At 34.6% G+C, this 17840-nt stretch overlaps 2 long non-coding RNA genes across 2 annotated transcripts; one reads left to right on the top strand and one right to left on the bottom strand.

Annotated features, from left to right (window-relative positions):
• Window positions 1–14: 14 nt before the first annotated feature.
• On the bottom strand, window positions 15–12704 carry LOC143225451 (uncharacterized). Its single transcript, XR_013013857.1, has 3 exons — window positions 12423–12704; window positions 4828–4970; window positions 15–365 (listed from the first exon to the last, which is right to left on the bottom strand). It is a non-coding gene; the product is annotated as an uncharacterized LOC143225451 (long non-coding RNA).
• LOC143225446 (uncharacterized) lies at window positions 5244–17625 on the top strand. Its single transcript, XR_013013856.1, has 3 exons — window positions 5244–5281; window positions 8828–8896; window positions 17206–17625. It is a non-coding gene; the product is annotated as an uncharacterized LOC143225446 (long non-coding RNA).
• Window positions 17626–17840: the final 215 nt, after the last annotated feature.

Raw genomic sequence — 17840 nt, 5'->3', positions numbered from 1 at the left:
TGGGATAGGCCATGAGGATAAGACCTCATTAATAGAATTTTCGAACTGATTATTAGAATAAAAATGTTGAACATGATCACCTGAAGAAGTAAGTGGGTAAGACAAGGGTGATGTAGGTACAGATGTGGTGGTAGTTTGTTTGGGCAGTTGAGTTTCAGTTTTAGGATTAGGTCTCAAAATATTACTATGAGAAAATACAGATTTGTGAGAGAGTGAGGATGAAATATCAGTTTGAATAGTTAATATTTGGTTACGTTTTGTACTTGTAGTATGCGATAGTTGGACACAATCGTCAACATCGAATATAGAAGTGACATTATCCTTTGAACTAGATTGGATAGCCACAGGTTTACGTGTGTAAAAACCTAGAATAAAAGAATGCAAAACATTTAGTTGAAGTTTTGTGCAACTGAATACAAATTTATAATCCGTTAAAACTGTACATAAAATGCTTAAAAATGTTCTTCAGGTATCTAAAGAAATTGTTTTCGTGAATGGTCCAAAAAAAAATGCGTATATGTATTATAACATCATAAAACTGAATACTTTATCAGTAAGAGTAAAGTTTTTAGTATTATTTTCTTGATCACATCTTTAAATATTAAGTTAAATAAGAACAATGCGTTAAATATACCATTTTAAATATTTCTATTGTTGGGTAGATTTTTCAACAATTATACAGTAATACTGCAAAATCTACTCAATTATATAAACTAAAAGCATTTTATTTATTCTATCACAAGTTAAAAGATCAAGAGATAGGCATAACAACCAAAAATAACTATACTGTTACCTACTCGTTAAATTTTCTTTTGTACCTATAATACAAACCAAAAGCTCTCTAAAACACTTGTAAACTCAGTAATCAGCTTACAACACTGTTTCACTGACTTATACTAACTCACTGAATACCTTTCTAACTCATAAAACAACTCTTTGGTGTTGTTATATCATTACAATATTTTTTTCCCATTTCTCGAAAAAGTTCAAGAAATTACATGTTCGTTATTCTCCTTAAATCTAATGTATACTCGATTTGCTTCTCTAAAACATGTTTTGGATTTTTGTTTCCCCATCGAGAGAACCATAACGGACAGCATTCCAAGTAAGGCGTGCTTTTTTGATTGTTTGAAGATCTATTTGCTGATGGCAATGAGCAAAGTGTTGATGAAATAGTTTACAATTTATTTACAGGGATAAATCTTGTTTTGCAAGTGAGTTGAAAAAAAAAAAATCAATTATGTTACACTTACAGACAAAAGTACAGATTCTTTTTTTTCAAAATATATTCTACACTGTGGCGAAATATTTTGTGAACATCAATTCAACAAATACCCGAAGGGCAGACCAACATGATTTGTAACAACTACAAAAGACAACACGCAGCCTGCTACAGTGGATGCAATACATTTCAATTTGTCACGGGAATTAGAGCCAAGTCATCACCATGCACACCAGGACCATCCTAAGAACAAGCACTTACTGGCGCTTTCTCAATACCCTCAGTTCAACAATGAAGTTTCTAAACAAACACTTCAGCCACCAAAGACTCCACGTTAATTCAACTCCGTGACCAGATCTCGACCACAACCAGCATAGCAACAAACACCATCACTGAACTGCCATCACTTTAAAACATCCACTATTATGATTAAAATAACAATCACGCGGGTTTAAATTCACTTTCACTAACTTAAAAAATTTCTAGATTCCTTTCTTTTTTTTGGCTGAACTTCTTTTGCTGGTTTCCATAATTATATTCAGAGCTTTAAATAATTATTCTCTTTCTTTGATCAAAAATCTACATAGGTTGGTTCAGTTACTGACAAGAAAAAAATATTTTCCCTATGTTTTTCTTACAATACATTCACGCTACAGAAATCACACGTTAAGGCTAGTCAGTATCTCAACTCCTAACTTCACGTTTTCTTTCATTAACTAACTTTTTTTGTCAAATTTTGTTCAGGTGGGGGTGTTGGGGGTAGGGGAATTCTACAATAAAGTAAGAAATTTGAGTAACTCTCGTTCTGTTTTATATTGTTGTAGTTTGACTAATAATTCCTGAAATTTTGAAACACTTATCACAATCTGAACGATTTCTCGATTATCTGCTGCACTCTGTTTTTAGCACAAAGGATTATTAAACTTTTGTTCAAAGCTCATAGAAGGCCCGGCATGGCCAGATGGTTAGGGCGTTTGACTCATAACCTTAGGATCGCGGATTCGAATCCCCGTCCATCAAACATGCTCACCCTTTCAGTTGTGTGGGCGTTATAATATGCAAGCAATCCCACTATTCGTTAGTAAAAGAGTAGCCCAAAAGTTGGCTGTGGGTGGTGATGACTACTTGCTTTCCCTCTAGTCGTGCACTGCTAAATTAGGGACGGCTAGTGCATATAGCCTTAGTGTAGCTTTGCGTGAAATTCAAAAAACAAAGCTCATCGAAGAAATATTTGCGTCTCAAACTAAAAGTACTTAGAAAGGATGAGTTGAGACCACACGCTTGTAATTTTATTTTAATTAAATAGCTACTGATGCACAAATTCATAGTGCACAAAACTGTATCACAGTTTTACTATTTTCGCTGTGTACTAAACAGTGCAAAAGAAATTAAAAGAAATAGCTATTGCCGTGTTAAAAAGATAATAATAATAATAATTCAGGAGGTCAGGTGTGCGTGTGTGTGTGTGTGTTTCTTATAACAAAGCTACATCGGTGATGTCGAGAAACCCACTTGTTGAGAAATTTATATGCAAAAACGGCTCGTTTGGGTTGAGAAAATATTTTACATAGAAGGTCGAAACGTTGTTCGCTCTTCTATGTAAAATATTTTCTCAACCCAAACGAGCCGTTTTTGCATATAAAAAAGCCACATCGGGTTATCTGCTGTGTCCACCGAGGGGAATCCAACCCCTTATTTTAGCGTTGTAAGTCCGTAGATTTACTGCTGTACTAGCGGGGTACATTCGGGCACACATGCGAATTAAACTGTATTTGTTTTTAGGTTATTGTTAAGAACATCAATATTTGTTTGTTATTTTTTCAGTATGATATTGTGTGTATTTCCTGTCAAAAATGTATTTATTTATGGAAGCTATTTCTTTTTATTAACATTTTATTTAAAAAAATATATTGTGTCCGGTAGCACAGCGGCTGTCTGTGGACCTACAACACTAGAAAGCGTTTTTCGATACTTCCAAGTGGGCATAGCATAGACAGCTAATTTTTCAGTGCTTAAATACAAATAAACAAACTAAGATTAAAATATAGATAATAGGCATTTTGATATTCTATAAGCGTAGTGTTTGTATAGATTTCATTGCTTTACACATACATATATGGAATTTAGTTTCAACATATAAATACTTTATGCAGCTGTTCCAAAAATACCCGATTCACTGAGTCACTGATCAGCTTGAAATGTGGCAAACTCGTTTCTGTCACATACCATATTTGTGTATTTTGTTTCACGAAGTACCATTACAAAGATAGAAAACTTAACTTGTAGACACGAAAAGCGCATTGGTCCATTAGGTAACCGCGCGGCCCAGCAAGGCCAGGCGTGTTAAGGTGTGCGATTCGTAATCTGAGGGTCGCGGGTTCGCATCCCCGTCGCGCCAAACATGCTCGCCCTTTCAGCCGTGAGGGCGTTATAATGTAACAGTCAATCCCACTATTCGTTGGTAAAAGAGTAGCCCAAGAGTTGGCGGTGGGTGGTGATGACCAGCTGCCTTCCCTGTAGTTTTACACTGCTAAATTTGGGACGGCTAGCACAGATATCCCTCGAGTAGCTTTTTGCGACATTCAAAAACAAACAAACAGGTAACCGCGCAATTGCTCAGTCGGCCGATACATTTGACGTACGCTTTAGAAATTTACTTTAATTTACGATTGCTTAGCCAATACGCAGCGTGTGATTCTGCGCAGGTTGATCATTTAATACCAATCAGCCCCTGGTGGACACAGCTACTTTACATTATTACTGGCGTAGTAATATACGCCGGGCCTGGCATGGCCTAGCGCGTTAAGGCGTGCGCTTCGTAATCTGAGGGTCGCGGGTTCGCGCCCAAGTCGCGCCAAACATGCTCGCCCTCCCAGCCGTGGGGGCGTTATAATGTGACGGTCAATCCCACTTTTTGTTGGTAAAAGAGTAGCCCAAGAGTTGACGGTGGGTGGTGATGACTAGCTGCCTTCCCTCTAGTCTTACACTGCTAAATTAGGGACGGCGAGCACAGATAGCCCTCGAGTAGCTTTGTGCGAAATTCCAAAACAAACAAACAAGTAATATACGCGTGAAAGCCTCTCCGTGATTTAGTCTGAGGGCATGTATGTTCTTATAAAAAAGTTACATCGGACTATCTGCTGTGCCCACCGTGAAGAATGGAATCCCTGATTTTAACTTTATAAATCCATAGAGTTATTGCATATCTGAAGGTTTATAACAATAAAAACAAAGTTTAACACTTGCGGTGGGCATAGTGGATAACCCACTGTATAGCATTTTGCTTAGAAACAAAATAATATATGAAAATTGGAAAATAGTATACTACTTTTACGTGGTTACGTGTGACTTAAAAAGCATTAATAAGAAACAAACGTTTAAAAATTTACTTTCACTTTTGTGCCCGCGCTAGTATAATTTTGATTACGAATAAATGTTGATCTTTTTTTACCATTCCAAACTTAAGTTCTGTTTTATGGTTTACGGCTTTTAATATTAACAATAATAGCAAAAACAATGGCTGGTCATTTTGATAATAATAAAAATTGAGAAAAAATATATATTTAGAAACACCACATTCTGAGAGAACCATATTTTTAACCTACCTTTACTGGACATTTTTTTTTTTACACTGAAAAACTGGAAACACTTTCTTAATATGTAAAAAAAATTGTTTTCGGGGACAGATACTTTACTGAAAGAAATTCTTGGCATGTAACGATCCTGTTCGCACGTGTTCCGGAAATATCTATGGAAGTGAAAATAAAAACAAAATATAAATAATGATAATAATAATTAGTGTAATTTGCAACACCACAGTAATGTGAAGCATGCACCAAAAGACGTTTCCAATGTGTTTAATATGCAAACAGGCTAAATGCTTCACAAAGCATATCGTAAGGATTTTCAAATATCTATGATTAATCTGAAATTCATTGTACATTTCACAATGCACAGCGTGGTCTCTATATAATATTTTCTAAAAAACATATATTACCTCAAGATGCCGCTACTATCCTCTGAAAGTAATCACGTAACAGGAGGTGCTGCTAATGACAGGTTAGTGCGATTGTACATTTTAAAATACCATAAATTTGTTCATTTGAAAACACTAAAAATTTTTACCTATAAGATGTAATGTCATATTTTCACCTGATGTCATATAACTTCGTGATTAGCTGTTTCATTATGCTTCCGATATGATTTCCAATACAGAATTGAGCATCATAGGCAGCTCCATACTTAAGCGTGGCCAATGCAGCGTGGTGGCCATACATGTATCAAAACACATGTAATTTCAATCATGTTTGAACCTGTAAACCTCTTGAAACATTATTCCAAGAAAAAAATGACTTTCATAAAAATTGTCTGCATTATAACTGTAAGCCCTAATTAAATAAGGTTGGTGAGAAGAATTAGAGTCCGGCATGGCCAGGTGGTTAAGGCACTCGACTCGTAATTTGAGGGTCACGGGTTCGGATCTCCGTCACACCACACACGCTCGCCCTTTCAGCCATAGGGGCATTATAACGTCATGGTCAATCCCACTATACGTTGGTAAAAGAGTAGCTCAAGAGTTGGCGGTGAAGACTAGCTGTCTTTCCTCTAGTCTTAGACTACTAAATTAGGGACGGCTAGCGCAGATAGCCCTCGAAGAGCTTTGCAGAAAATTCAAAACAAACAATAAAAAAAACAAATATTAAATGAGTAGTAAAAATCACCATGTGAGTTCTGGAAATATACCCCTTAAAGTTTGAACATGAAAGAAGCTACATACATAAAAATATTTAACTGTTCAAAGAAAATAAGGAAATAAATCCACTATATTTACTTACTACAAACAATTATTTCATTTATTTAAAAAATTATAATTCCTTTTAACGACCTTACCGCATGTGTTTACTACATTGTACCAATGTAATACCAAAGTCAATGGATTTATATTACTAATTGTTTGATACCAATTCTACACAGTTCATCTATAGTAGGTGCCTGCTTTTAACAAAAATTCCATTAAATTATTTATGAGCATCTTTTTTCTGGTTGCTATGTCAACTACTGATGGTCATTAATATTTAATACAGGAAACGAGTACAATGCACAAAATCAATAAATACACACACACACACACAATTTCCAATAACAACAAATACACAACATTCAAGCGGTAATGACTATGCAAAGTAAAATTACACAAACAATAACAAAAGAAGTGATCATATCTGTAAAACAAACAAAAACATAAAACTCCGTATGAGGATGGACTTCACGCCATTCTCCTTTAAAAAATGAGTACTCAGATTGTTTGACCATTTAACAGCGTTATTTATTTTATCCTTCAACTCTGATTACATCTCAGCCTCTTGGAAGAAAGAAAATGTTCTCATGTTTGTTTCCAAACAACGGCAAACCAACGAAAAAACCAGCAAGCTACCGTTCTTAAACCTGACTAGTCGTGTGGGCAAAATTGAAATAAATATCTTTTTTTAATTTTGCGCAAACCTATCTGCGCTAGCCGTTTCTAATTTAGGAGTGAAATACTAGAGTGAAGACAGTTAGTCATCACTATCCACCCCCAACTCTTATCAACGAATAGTTGGACTAACAGTCACTTTTATAACACCACCACGGCTGAAAGAGCAAGCATGTTTGGCAGGACAGAAATTTATACTCGGGAGTCAAGCACCCTAATTATCTGGTCATGCTGGGCCATTTTGAAAGAATTATTAGCAATAGGATCTCCACTTTTTTTATTTTTAGGTCGTGTCAGAATTACCTGTGAAGTTCAAAATGATTTCAGAAAATTTCGACAAATAACCATTTGGTTTGGTTAACTAACATTACAGTATATAACCTTAATTATTGGTTAACTAACATTACAGTATATAACCTTAATTATTGGTTAACTAACATTACAGTATATAACCTTAATTATAAGAAATGCATTGTCGCCTGCTTTCTGGATACAAAGAAGTCATTTGATATTGTATGGCATAACGCTATAAGACAAACTGAAACAATTAGAATTACCAACAAGTGTGTTCGTTGGTTGTTTAACTTTTTAGAAACGAGAAAATATTGAGTAAATGTATGGAAGAGATAATTAATCCTATCTTTTACATTATATATGTAAGTGATATATCATTGAATGATTTAAATTTTAATCTGATAGCACAAGTTGCAAACAATGAGGCGTTTTGAAAGAGCTCTGCGACTCCTTCAATTGCAGCCTATTCTTAACCAAACTATCAAATATTACCAAAAACAAGATTTAAATAAGTGTTCCCAAAGAGACTGTTCTTTTTTTTCAAAATAGATTTAAACACTAAGAAATCTTAAAATGAGTTCTTCTGAATGTTGTCACATTGGCCAAATTTCTTGGTATCTTATTATGAAAAATTAACGTGCAGTAATAATTATCACTCAAATCAGAAATAAGGTATGATAACCAACAAACTACGTTAAGATATAATAAGTAAAAAGACATGAGCCATACCAAAAAATATAATCAATATTTACAAACAACACATTAGAATGGTAATGAAATATGCTTGTCGTGGTTGGACAAGTGTAGCATCAACGCACAAAAGAAACTACAGGCAATAGAGAATGAAATAATTACAATAGCTTACAGAGTACCAAGGTCAACGAGTACTAATTCCGTGCATAAATACGCAGATATTACACTAAATAAAATACTCGTAGATTCCAATACTTTCATAAAAATGTAAACAAAAACGACTCATTAACCGAGATAGACCACTATATCTTACGTGATGGCTTAAGTATCTCTCTCTCCCACCCGCTCAATACAGCTGCACTATACCCTAACATATCGCTTAGAATAAAGTATCACATGTAGCTCAGAACGACTGGTATTGGTATTAACACTTTTATTGATACGCAGAGAACAACGTTTCGACCTTTCTGAATATGACCTAGGAAGGTCGAAACGTTGTTCTCTGCGTATCAATAAAAGTGTTAATACCAATACCAGCCGTTCTGAGATACATTGTTATTTCAACTGGGTTTCTCGTCATCAAGAAAGTATTTTATATGTAAAATGCGAGATTTATAATTACTTGAAGTAAAAAAGTTATGGAACTATTTGCGAGTATATACAACAAAATTAAAAGAAGTAAAATAGCATTAAATGTTACAGATAGTTGATTCATAGATATGGCCCTAAAGAGGAAAGTAAAGCAGCGTTTCTACGCAGTGTTTTACATTAATGCTCAAGTCCCGATTTCTTGAATAACTTTATTAATAAACATTTCGCAGTTCATAAACAATAGTAAAGTAAGAGGTCTGAATTAAACCTAACCCTCCAAGACATGCATGATGACCAAAACTTGACAAAGTCAAGACTTTACTACTAGTGACATAGTCACGTAAGGGCCAAGGAGGGCTGAACACACCCTGGCAAACTCTTCAGTCCTCTAGAAAATTTCCCAACACCCTCTTCCGCGGTAAGATAAAAACCTTGAATAATTGACCAATTCAATGTTTGTTTTTTATTTGTATGCTTTAGTCATAAAGTGTTGTAAACTTTGATACCGAATAATATTTTCAGTTGAAAATATAAATCTCACATTCTCTATTCAGTTCATCCAGTAGAGGAATGTCAACCAATAATTTTGAAGAGATCGGGAAGAGCTGTCACATTTGAAGAAGGTAAAAATCATTTTTGGTGATTGGTACTAATTCTTCAAGTGATTATTGGTAGTATAATTTAATGGTCAGACATGAAATACAAAAAGTGTAAATGTGTCTTGTTATCTTAAATATAATTGATTAAGTAGATGTGCAATTTGAGTATTTATTTGATGCCAAATTGCATATCCAATTCTGCTCTTGATGAAAACCCGACAGATCCGGTGAAAGTCTATAAGTAACAGTGAACTCTCAGTCCATAATGGACTTTCATTTTGAAGCTCTTGTAAGACACTTTAATAAATCTTACCTCAAACTTTTTGTAGGTTTTGTTAAGAAAACTGCACTTCTCCGCCTTTTTAATCTTAAACACAGAAAATACGCATAAATTTCATGATGACGAGAAACCCACTTAAAGTAAAAATGTATTCAAAAGAAGACTGATATGAGTATTAAAATAAAGTACAGAGCAACGTTTCGACCTTCTTAGGTCATCGTAGGTACTTAAATATACTGTGAGAAATGCCTAACGCAACCAAACCTCTATCGCATAACAAAACAGATGTTGTTGACCATAGGGAGTAATAAAGTTAGTCCTTGTACTACAATTTCAAAAACATACAATGTCTCTGTTTAGAAGAGACCCTAATGGATCTCTTCACCTTCATCGGGATTCCATTCATGTTTTGGAATAGAGAGGATCAGATTCAGTGTAGACCTCTTCCTTTTTCTCTGGAATTGTTATTTTGTTTGCTCTCTTAACTGAATCCTCGGTAATAACCCTTGTTACCGCGTTGCTGCATCACTCACAGTATGTTACATTTTGTCTATTGTTCACAGTTTCAATTAACATACTCTTTTTGTATCATGTCCAGTTCTTGGGGTAATATGAATTCGTATACTTTCAATAACTTCACTTATGTATGATCGCACTGTCAGTCAGTGTTCACAATACAGTTCGGCTTAGCAGTCTTACACACACAGATCCTATCTTTACATACAAAATCATTTTAAAAACAGAGTTGCGTTTGTGTCTAGGATTCAGTTAGACGAACACTGTTTGGCTTGTAAGATTCTTATTTATACCATTTAGACGGGAGAGATACTTAGGGCTTGATTCATCGTGTATTACGTAACTCTATAGTTTGCTTATCAGTTCATTTTTTAAAATATTTTTCTTATAATATTGAAGCCGGTTATCCAGGAGTCTGTTTAAATGTGTTGACATGTTTGAATAGTGGTATATAAATTCTGAATTTGTTGATCGTGGGACTCTACATGCTTTTGTTAAAAAATAGGTTTTGTATTCGCTGTAGTTTTCTGATACACTTGTCTATGTTACACAAGTGTGTTTCTACGACTGGCCTTAAGTAAGTTTTGTACATTTTTGATACGTTTCTAGCGACGCTCTATCTGGTTTTTATGCTATTAGTGTGTGGTAGCCAGTTTAGTGTTGAGTCAAATGTAGTCCCTAATACTTTGGTTGATGTCATTACCTGTAAGAGTTTGGATATATCTGTGGTATTACTTTACTTATTTTGTAGATTTTTGTAAATAAAAACTTGTGTTTCATACGTATTAATTTCAATTCCTTATTTGTTGCAGTACAATTCTATTTCGGTTATCAGTGGTTCTGTATATTGGTGGCTCAATGAAAAGTGTGGTGAGTTTTGAATTTCACTCAAAGCTACACGAGGCTTATCTGTGATGGCCATCCCTAATTTAACAGTGACGGACTAGAGGAAAGACAGCTAAGCAATACCACCCACCACCAGCTCATGATATAATACTATTTTTCTTAACAAATAGGAAGAATGGTTGTTACATTATAACCCTCTCATGGCTGATAGGGCGAATATGTTCGGTGACAGGGATTCGAACCCGCGGGCTGCAGACTACGAGTCGAGTACCGTTACCATCAGGCCATTTCAGCGGTAATTGGGAGTAACTATAGCGCTACAAACTGTTTCAATCTCAGTGGTGGGGAAGAGCACAGATAATTCGTTGGTTAGCTTTACGCATAACAAACAAAATATAGATAGCTATAGAAAGGGGTTTGTAGTAGCAACTAACAAATAATTTTAAGAAATACTTTAAATGAAAGTCCTCAGCATTATCAATATCTTTTTGAATATAGATATATTAAAGCACTTAAGAAATGAAAGATCCAACAAATATTGAGCCAAATAAAGGTCAATCGTCCTTAGTTAAATAAAAACATTTAAAATATTTCCCCTTTCACTAGGCAACAGTCTTATCTAAAAGCGCTAAATAAAAGTAGCAAAACTCGCGAGATAAAAGTAACTGTGTAACATTTTCTGTACACAAAAAAATAGTTATGTTACATATGGTGTGGGCCCGGCATGGTCAGTTGGTTAAGGCACTCGACTGGTAATCCGAGGGTCGCGGGTTCGAATTCCCCTCACACTAGACATGCTTGCCCTTTCAAGGGTGGGGGCATTATAATGTGACGGTCAATCCCACAATTCGTAGATAAAAGAGTAGCCTAAGAGTTGGCGGTGGGTGGTGATGACTAGCTGCATTCTCTCTAGTCTTACACTGCTAAATTAGAGACGGCTAGCGCAGACAGCCCTCGTATAGCTTTGCGCGAAATTCAAAACAAACATATGATGTGCTAAGGCTTGTCATGCTGTTTAGTTGTTTATCTATCAAACCCTACCTCCTTACGAATCACTGGTAACTCTGATGGCATCTATTCAATTTATTATATACCATTTTGTAAATTTATAAATTTATTTTTGTCTAGTTACTGGTACTGGCATTCCTCTTGACTATACATCTAAACAGCAGCATGTGTTGCAGCAATGTGCCATAAATTTAAGACTTCAAAAGTTAATCAGTCGAACCGTGAGTGAGGTTTACATAAGAAATGATCTTTTGGTCAACAGTCAAACTGTTAACAGACTAATCACAAGAGATTTATAGGAGGGTTTATAAAGATTTTACTTAGAAACAATCACATGGATGGCATATTGTTTAACGAACACTAAATCCAAAACAATTCTTAAAGCTATCAACTCGTGTTTATGTTTCATAAGTGAAGTAGTCTGTCTGTTTAGTATTACTTTCAGTATATAATTGGTAAAATGTATATCTAATTTTATTATTTTTTAATATACATTAATTATAAAGACTGTTATGCATTTTTAATTTAATACATATATTTCGGACTAACCTAACTAAGTCTACTAAGCTACCCAAACCTTTTATGACATTATTTTGATTACATCGAATAAAACGTTAAAAGCGAAAGTACTTACCCATCTGATGAAACAATGTATTGAAATCGTTATAGGAAAGATCGTGAGAAAAGTACATTCAAATAGCTATAATCATTATCAGGTTGATTTTTAGTTTTGATCTAAGTACTGAGTTTGGGATATAAGGAAATTCGAAATGACACTTCGAGAAACACAGCTTAAAATCACGAAAATAAGTATTTCCTTCTACTTCTTTCGTTATAAAATAAATATACAAGTATCTTTTATAATACCCAACAAGAAAAATTGCAAACTTGTAACCTTACCTTTTTACTTTCTATCACGATGGGCTAGCGTTCGGCGCGTGACACTCGTTTTAAAGACAGGCGAGAAGTGACTTCTGCAGGTCTTTTAAGAAAATCGTCACTCCGTGTCTTGTTTGAATAGTCCAGTGGGACATAAGCTGATGTCTTGATTTTGATGACTGTAGCTGACAACCACCTGTTGGTATCTACTGAACACATCAGTGAGAGCCGCTAGGCTAACTAGTTGTGTTTATGGCTTGAGCTGTTGGTCCTCCCACCAGTACAGTTTATTCTTGATGAGGATTCGGGGATCTTTTTACACCCCTCTTGGCCAAGTGCGAAGTTTTATATATTGTGGACTTGTTTTCTCTACACTAATTTGAACTTTTTGCAAAAGCTTACTGCTAGCACACAAAAGAAATGTGATATATTAGTTGTGAACTACAACACTAAACAGGGAAAATGTAAAACACCATAATATAACAAAAGTAATAGAATTGAATTTGCATTATAATTTTTCTCATAGACCTTTATTTCTCTGCATAGCCATGATTTGAGAATCCCCGTGAGGAACAATTAATAGCTATGCAGAAAGAATATGGTATAGCACTTAACTAACATTTCGACCTGTAGGCGAGGGTTTTTATCTTATATTCGATCAAAAATGAAAAAACATTTGCTATTCAAATTACATCAAATACATGTGTGAAAATATGTCAACAGTCCTCATAGGTGGCGTCAGATTGTTTTTATTTATTAAAGAGTTAAATATTAATGAAATTATTACGACTTTAGTCATCTTTTTGTAGTTGAATTATTTGTTTAATGAACGTCTTAATTAGCAGAGCTTTGTTATTTCCTGTTTCTTCAGTCTAGTTTCTGTACGTATAACCGTAACAGTTATTTTCAGATACTTGTGTTCTTTGATATTTATTATTTTTTATTAGTTGTATTGAAGGATAAATTCAACTTGTATAAATGACTCTGGCGGGGGGTGGCCCGGCATGGCCAGGTGGGTTAAGGCGTACGACTCGTAATCTGAGGGTCGCGGGTTCGCCTCCCCGTTGCGCCAAACGTGCTTGCCCTTTCAGCCGTGGGGGCGTTATAATGTGACGGTCAATCCCACTATTCGATGGTAAAAGAATAGCCCAAGAATTGGCGGTGGGTAGTGATGACTAGCTGCCTTCCTTCAAGTCTTTCGCTGTAAAATTAGGGACGGCTAGCGAAGATAGCCCTCGTGTAGTTTTGCGCGAAATTCAAAACAAACTAAATCAAAACCATAGTAAGAATGTTGTTTATGAATTAATTTGTGACAGATACTCTAATACCTATAAAAGGGAAACATGCTGACCTGTACATGATCAAATAGCAGAACATGTGCGTGACATACACCCATAACTTCGGTATTAACAATGCTATTTTGGAACGTTATGGAGTGATATTTTATATGCGTCACGTATCCTATTCTAAATGCATTGATTTTAATAGTTTACTTGAGTTTACCACATTATTTATTTAGCATTGTCCGTTTTTAATATTTACAACTGATTTATCAGGTTGAAAGGTTTCATAGTGAATATTAAAAATGTGATAATACCAAAACACATCTTTAACACGGATGTTTCGTAATTCACTCAAATTCCGTCACAGAATTAAAATTTTGGAAAAAAAAGTTAATTTATAATATTCGAACTACATAATGTAATAGAATAATAGAATATAATAGCTATTGAGCGAGTCTGTGCATTCAATTGGAAGGTTAGAAATGACAGATTTAAACAGTAACAAAAGAATGGAATGCACAATAAAATGAGTGCCATATACATGTTTAATAAATACAATTGTTAAGAGGAACTATCACATAAAAAGGCTTAATTATAAGTACGGACATTGCATATTTAACATAAGAATGATTGTCAAATAAAAACACTGAGAATCTGGAACTGATTAGAATAATTACAACAGGGAGGAACTTATTATATTATTTAATGTTGCGTAATCATTGAAAACAGAGACGTTTTCTTCAATCAAAAGTTCATTATCTGTGGTTCCGGAGTCGAGAATTTTAAAGTTGTTGAGAATAATGGATGGTTCCTATTCTTTCTGTGAAGTCGGATACAAGACTCGGATGGATTAGTTAGTAAATATCCGCTTCTAGCTGAAATTCCCGTGATTTACGTTATTTCCATTTGATCTACACTTTATAAACACGTATATTACTCTTTGGTTTAATGACGACAGTGTTCCAATTTAGATTCAACTGTAATACTTAAGTTATACGATATCTACAGCTCTTGACGAAAGTATAATAGAGAAATAGTGAGCTAATAAAGTTACATATTGGAGATATAGATCGTTATTTTATTTACTTTTATCATATATTAATTTGTAACTCATGTACACACATAAATACTGTTGGACAGTAAGGTGACTAGTGAAGGTGCATGCCCACATCGTTTGGTTAGAATTGGTCCCAGGAAGAGATTGGCCTAGGGCAGTCGTGTCTCTTGTCAAATTGGACTGGAGTGTTCACTTATTCTAATTGTCAATTGCACTCGAGTAGGAAGACTTTGCGCCCTTTATGGTCTGCCGTAAACCGATTACTTTAAACCACCTGCGGTACCGCTGTGAAGTTCAGCCATATGGAACTTGTATGCTAAGGAGGTGGAAAAAAAGGGCAATTGCTCTTGTTCAGGAATTGGCGCTGAAACCAACAGTACTTAAAGCGCGGCGTCCATTAAGCGCCGGCATGCACGTGCCTGGTTTTATGGTACAGAAACTAATGGAGCGAGTTTAGTATATAGCGAGGGTTAGGTTAACTGCGAACGTATAAAACACATAATAAAACAAAGGTTTCACGACTTTTAGTTATATTAATTTTGGTAATGTCTCTCAATTGAAAGTCTGCTCCATAAATAACCAATTATCATATCTGAACTATGTGTTAGCTACGAAGAACCAATTAATTTCATAACCTTTACTATTATGAAATTTATAATTAAATTAAATAAGTTCAAATGAAATATTTACATCGTATTAGCATTTATTTACATAATCAGACATGTGTATGTATGTACACAAATACATTGTTTCAAATATACAATAATTTAAGTATATTTCAAATCATGTGCTATTTATATCTCCAACACTTACAATTAATTCCCTGTAAGTATGTGGGCATAACGAAGTCAAGCCCATTGTGTAGCTTTACTTTCAATGAACAAAGTGTAACAAAAAATAGGAAGTGTAAAGTTTTCTTAAACTGGCAATATCTACTCGACACATAGTGTAAGATGACATGTTGTATAATTGACCAGTAGCAAGCCGTGTTGTTGTAAAGAAATATTCTTTGATTACCACGAGAATTATAAAATTGAAATGTTTTGTCGTACGTGTAACGACAGTATATTAAATTCTTAAAATCCATAAGAGTGTCTCAATAATACAATGATATATAGCTTGGAAGATTAACTAAAACTTCTTAACCATTTTTTTAGATCATTATTGAGCTGTGTTTGTATACATAGATAATTATAGAGGTACTGACTGGTGAAGAATTCAGAAAGAAAGATTCGTTAAAGTTCTATTCTGATACTGTCAATATCAATTAGATCGGTATACGTTCGGTACATTAGCTAGAATGAGAAACATTGTAAACACTCTCACCTATTCTTTCTATTTACCTACATAAAAAGCTTATCACTTGATGTTTTTAAGCTAACGTTCTTATTCACGTAAATATCGGCCTGGCATGGCCAAGTGGGTTAAGGCGTGCGACTCGTAGTCTGAGAGTCGCGGGTTCGCATCCCCGTCGCACCAAATATGCTAGCCCTTTCACCCGTGGGGGCGTTATAATGTAACGTTCAATCCCACTATTCGTGGGTAAAAGAGTATACCGCCAAGGTGGGTGGTGATGACTAGGTGCCTTCCCTCTAGTCTTACACTGCTAAGTTAGGGACGGCTAGCGTAGATAGCCCTCGAGTAGCTGTGCGCGAAATTCAAAAAACAAGCAGGTAGATATCAATAGTTAGAGATATATTCAAGGTTACAGTTCTGTAGAGCATTTTATAATATTACAGAAGTTGCAAAATAAGAAAGATTTCCACTATAATTCAGTGGAAAATTAATTTTATTGTTACATAGGACAAATCTAGAGGTTGAGTACGCTTTTAATAAAATAATTTGAAGCTTCGCCACATCCAATCATGCTCTATCTGATGACGTACATTTTTTTTTTACAATGACCATTCATTCGTTTTCATTGTAAAATATTCCATTCTAAGGCTGTAACGTCCAAACTATACCACTCTCTCCTATGGATTTCAACAATTTATTTACTGTACAAGATCACGGCTTCCCAGAGCTCGTTTCACTTACCGGATTACACAGAAACCATAAAAGTACTTTCATATGAAAAAGTAAGAATGCCCTTTTCATACCCCAGTTATAACATCCGTTACAGTTTAATAGATACGTGGAAATAACTTGTATCGCTTTTCCAAAAGAAGATTATTTTTCATGTTGCATACTATTGCCTGAGGCACGTGGAATTCCTTGTGTGTGAGCGTGCGCGCTACAGTTTTTATGTTATGGATTCTCACGTTTTAAAAGCTACCGATGTGTATCATAATTAAGAATACGATTTGTTGTAGGCTTCTTATTGGATGGTTAAGTTTAAGTTGGTTTATCTATAATTCATTGTTTTTAATGCTATTAAGTAGAATGGGTGTATCTAACTTGGAAATTTTAAATCCTTGATATGAATACTTATTTATTATCTGAGTGTACGAATATTTGATGTCAGAAAAGGCTGTTACACACCGAAATAACACAACGATGTCGGCCAAACGTTGGATCGACAAATCAAGAATATCGGACCACCACAGGATACCAGAATGGGTGGCGTCAATTTGCACAGCGGACCAAACTTCACTCCTTTGAGCCTACGTCAGCAGCCGACTTTAATATAGGCTCTTTGTATTGGTAATAGAATATAAACATATTTTCTACTTATAATATTTAGATACGATTTATTTAACGTTTCAAATATATTTTATTTTTAATTTATGTCATGATTAACGATTTTCATTACAACCTATACTTTTCAGTTATAAAGAATAATTTTGATATAGACGGGTACGTTGAATGCTATGATATATTTATCCTCCGTTTAAAACTTTGGACCAAATAAATGAAATTCAGCAATATATTTGTTTAATAGGAATATGCTGCTTTGTTTTCACTCAGATATATTTTATACCTGCAACAACTCTCAACATTAGAAATGGTATTTGTATTTACACCTTAAAAATCGAAAGCTTAATCAAAAAATACTAACAGAAACGCATGTTTATTATTTCAGTATATGATACAGTTTACATTCAAAGAAACATAGTAAGGATTATTTACATTTGTAATTGTGAACATTATATACATTAG

This window comes from Tachypleus tridentatus, chromosome 1 (assembly GCF_004210375.1).
Source record: "Tachypleus tridentatus isolate NWPU-2018 chromosome 1, ASM421037v1, whole genome shotgun sequence".
NCBI classification, from domain to species: domain Eukaryota; kingdom Metazoa; phylum Arthropoda; class Merostomata; order Xiphosura; family Limulidae; genus Tachypleus; species Tachypleus tridentatus.
The sequence above is the reverse complement of the archived record's forward strand: the minus strand, read 5'-3'. Positions and strand labels throughout refer to the sequence as shown.